Genomic DNA, 5163 nt, shown 5'->3' with positions numbered 1-5163 from the left:
CCTCTTATATGGCAACTTATTTAAAAGCATATAGAATATTATTAAAGAGCGCGAGTGAATTGCCTTTTTCTTTTTGTGACAATGTATAAAAAATTTGAATTTCCTTTCGAGTGTAAGAATGTGATGACATTACAAAGTAATTTGAAAGACACTCCCCCACTTTTTGACCTCAGTGGATTGTTCCCGTATAAATGTTTAACGGATTAAACCATTACATAGTAATAATTAGGAGTGATGTATTACTGTATATTTTAAGAAAGAGTTTAACGGGGCGTTGGTTGGTTTAAACATCCCTCGTTTGAAGTCGCTACATTTATTACGCTTTCATTAGCACCGTAAATCTGGTGCCATTTTATTGGATTGAAATTTTCCCCGAATCGACCGTGAAATTCAGGGACTGGATAAGTCGTCCTCATCATGTGCGGGACCATCTTTTGAAGAGTGGGCTAAGAGATATTGGTTTTGGGTGCTCTTAAACATGAAAGATTACAGTCACTTGTTAATAATTGATCTGGATCTGTTTTACCCTCCCTTAAAAAAATTGAACGTCCCAGCCAAATGCATTTTCTTTTTAAACTGTGATTTTATGACAACAAGACTACCTGAATTGTATACAAAAATAACTGTAACATTGTATCAGAAACTGGATGGACAAAGTGTGGACACAAAATTAAATGCTTTTAAAAATGTACTGCGTAACGTGACAATAAAGAAATAATAACAAAACGGTATGTGAGCACAAATACTTAAAATGTGTCACGGAGTGTATGTACTACGTCGCTTATTTCTTTACGCATTCATTTCATTATTTTTTTGTTCATCTATTGATTTCAGTGACACCACACGCAACGTGAAATAAAACACTTGAAATTAAACACTCGTTTCAATCAATCAGTGATTGGTTGAGTAATTCTGAGAGCCACGCCTCCCAACGCAAGTAAAGCGCATGCTCAAAATTTCGACTTTGCACGGCACGCAAAGAGCCAACTTTAATTCAAGAAGCTCTGAATTGATCTTTGTCTCGAAGTTTGCGTCTGAAATGTCTGCTGTATGTGGGGCACTTGAAGACCGAATATTTACACTCACTGTACCGCCGACTCACCAATTAAAAAGCAGGGGTTGCTTTACATAACATATAATAAAATAAGCAACACAAAATGTATTTCATGACACATTTAATTATTTATGCTCACGTATAATCTTGTTATTTGTTTATTGTGACGTTTCATAATACATTTGTGTTTTTATCTATTTAATTTTAGTTAACTAATTTAAATATAGCTCCATACAAAAGCATCTAGTGAATAGATACTGGACTCAGGGTCGTGCGGTCAGGGGCCTGCTTCACCTGTCATCATGAAAAGTAAAAAAAAAAAACTAATAATGATAACATAAATGTGTTCACTGGTATGTGCTATAAATTTGTTTTATATACAAAATTGCTGAATTTGCTCATTTCCTGTTCAAATGCTGGGGAGAAACGTGAGGTGCAGGAGCGACGAGCTTCACCTGCCCTCGGACTGCGTTCTCCCTCACACGCTGGATTGATGCCTGCAATTGGCGCGTGCCTGTCGCTGTCTCTCGGTATGTCGCCAATCTGAGGTTTACAGACACGTTTATTATACACCCTGACTTTCCACAGTCTGGCTAATATTTTTAATGAATGTGTGTGACATATTTAGTCTTGCTGATCGGACATAAAACCGCAGTGAAAAGGCACGAGGTGAGTGCGGCAGACAGTACTGTGACACCCTGAAGGGGGCGCATGTGAGTCCAACAGGTGCCCGTTGCTGCTGTTTTTCTGCCAATAGGATTGGTTCCTGCCTTGTGCCCTGTGTTGGCTGGGATTGGCTCCAGCAGACCCCCGTGACCCTGTATTCGGATTCAGCGGGTTAGAAAATGGATGGATGGATGGAAGTTAGCGACATCAGAAAGTCAAGTGCACTGCAGCGGTCCGTTTATTTTTTATTTTTTTGTTCCGACTGACTGCCAAAATAGAAGATTAAGATTTTTAAAACTTAAAGAAAATAAGGAGGGACTTTTAGAAGAAAATGATGGAGATTTTCGTGGAGAAGAATAGGTACATGGACTTCATTTACAAATAAAGGTAAGACCATAAACGGTTTTCAATTTTTATATAAAAAAAAATGGGATCAGACTAAGACAAAAAAAAATCCAATATTTAAAAACTAAATTTTGTCCTTAAATATAATATTATTTTGTTTTTCCTGTTATCCTTTTATTGAACAGTCTCTAAAAAATTGCTTAAAGCATCAGAATAAAAATATATTTCAGTTAAGGTCAAATTGAAATCCGTTTTTTGTATATCACTCAATACTTTAATTTCTACTGAATGAGTATCCATCCATTATCCAACTCGTTATATCCTAACTACAGGGTCACGGGGTCTGCTGGAGCCAATCCCAGCCAGCACAGCAGGAACAAACCCCGGGCAGGGTGCCAGCCCACCACAGGGAACACACACACACCAATCACACAATTTAGGATTGCCAATCCACCTAACCTGCATGTCTTTGGACTGTGGGAGGAAACCCACGCAGACACGGGGAGAACATGCAAACTCCACACAGGGAGGACCCGGGAAGCGAATTCGGGTCTCCTAACTACGAGGCAGCAGCACTACCCACTGCGCCATCGTGCCACCCTGAATGAGTATGAATTGTGAAATTGCAACAGCAAATTCAGAACACATGGAGGGTGAGGAGCAAATGTGTTCTCTCCACTCTCTCTCTCTCGCCACTAAAAATGTGACATTCTTTCTTAGCCAAATATGCGCCTAACCTGTCTATGTGTGTGTCTTAAATTGGTTTGAATCCCACCTGACAGGTAGAAAATTCTTTGTTAGTTGTGGTAATTATAACTCAAAGACACATGATATCCTGTATGGTGGCACACAAGGCTCTATCCTATGTCCGCTGCTCTTTTCGATCTACATGCTTCTGTTAGGTCAGATTATCTCGAGGCACAACGTGAGCTACCACAGCTATGCTGATGACCCACAACTGTACTTATCAATAGCACCCGATGACCCAGATGCTGTTATTTCACGGACACAATGTCTTACTTGTATTTCTGAATGGACGAATAGTAATTTTCTCAAGCTAAATAAAGAGAAAACAGAAATTTTAGTGATTGGCAATAATGGAGACAATGAGATTATTAGAAATAAACTTGATGCATTAGGATTAAAAGTCAAGACGGAGGTAAAGAATTTAGGGGTAACTGTTGACTGTAACCTGAATTTTAAATCGCATATTCATCAGACCACTAGGACAGCATTTTTTCACTTAAGAAACATAGCAAGAGTTACACCTTTTATATCATTGAAAGATGCTGAGAAATTAGGTCACGCGTTTGTTTTCAGTCGACTAGATTACTGTAACGCACTCCTCTCAGGACCACCGAAAACAGACATCAATCGACTGCAATGAGTGCGGAATGGAGCTGCTAGAATCTTAACTAAGAAAAGAAAATCCGAGCACATCACCCCAGTCCTCATGTCACTACACTGGTTATCTGTGTCATTCAGACTTGACTTTAAAATCCTGCTTATGGTTTATAAAGCCTTAAATAATCTGCTCCATCTTATATATCGGAATGTCTCTCACCTTACACTCCAAATTGTAACCTTAGATCCTCAAATGAGTGTCTGCTTAGAATTCCAAGAATGAAACTTAAAAGAAGTGGTGAGGCGGGCGGCCGTCTTCTGTTATGCACCTCAAATCTGGAATAGCCTGCCAATAGGAATTCACCAGGCTGATACGGTGGAGCACTTTAAAACACTGCTGAAAACACATTACTTTAACATGGCTTTCAGATAACTTCACCTTCATCTAATCCTGATACTCTGTGTATTCAATTCATTATAATAACTATTCATGGTGGCTCTAAAATCCATACTGACCCCAACTCTCTCTTCTGTTTCTTTTTCCAGTTTTCTGTGGTGGCGACCTGCGCCATCACCACCTAATCAAAGCACCGTGATGTCCTACATTGATTGATCAAAAGCCGGAAGTCTACATGACCATCATCATCAAGTCTTTCCATGAGAACCCTAAATACAAAGAGGACTGTTTCATTGATGTCAGGTAGAATGCCTAGAGGGGGCTGGGTGGTCTCGTGGCCTTGGTACCCCTGCAGATTTTATTTTGTTCTCTCCAGCCGTCTGGAGTTTTTTTTTTTTTTGTCCTCCCTGGCTATCGGACTTTACTCTTATTCTATGTTAATTAGTGCTCTCTTATTCGAATTCTTATTTTGTCTTTTATTTCTCTTTTCTTCATCATGTAAAACACTTTGAGCTACATTATCTGTATGAAAATGTGCTATAGAAATAAATGTTGTTGTTGTTGTTGTTGTAAAGAATGCTGATGAGATATGAAACATAACCAGTATTGAATGTGCATGGTGCCAGTTGAAGAGTGAATCAGTGACTCTTTTGGTTTCATTTATTTGTAAATCGGGCTCTGAAGGAGTCACCAGCCGTGAACCTCACCGCACGTCACTGGCTGGATTTTAACAGAAGCATTTATGTATGCACATGATGCACTGAGATCCACACCCAGACCACGCAGTAAGTGCCCCCTGCTGCCATTACCAACACCTCTTCCAACATCTACCCAAGCTTTTCCTGGTTGGTCTCTCGTCCAAATATTGGCCAGGCCTGAATATTCTTAGCTTCACTGTACTGAAGGGCAGTTGGTTTGGCTTCATGATGTAATTAGTCCTATCCTGTTTTTTCTGGTATAAGAAGAGATGGGACTGACCTTATATGATGATGAATGTCTAAATAATATAATTTCGACCACACAGAATGAAGACTTTCACTATTAGGAAATTGAATGAATAAATAAATAAATAAATAAATATCTAATGTCTGCCCTACGGGTGGGTTGGCACCCTACCCGGGGTTTGTTTCCTGCCTTGCACCCTGTGTTGGCTAGGATTGGCTCCAGCAGACCCCCGTGACCCTGTGTTAGGATATAACGGGTTGGATAATGGATGGTGTGAAATAACAGCCCGGACACTACCAGACTGACACTGGCAGTTCTTAAAACGGACACGTTTATTAAAGACAAGGTCCCTAAGACACAAGTCCCGCACACACGAGTGCTCCAGCACCAAAACACCCATGACTTCCTGGGC

The sequence above is a fragment of the Polypterus senegalus genome, chromosome 18 (genome assembly GCF_016835505.1).
Source record: "Polypterus senegalus isolate Bchr_013 chromosome 18, ASM1683550v1, whole genome shotgun sequence".
Taxonomy (NCBI): Eukaryota; Metazoa; Chordata; class Cladistia; order Polypteriformes; family Polypteridae; genus Polypterus; species Polypterus senegalus.
Note: the sequence above shows the minus strand (reverse complement) of the source record.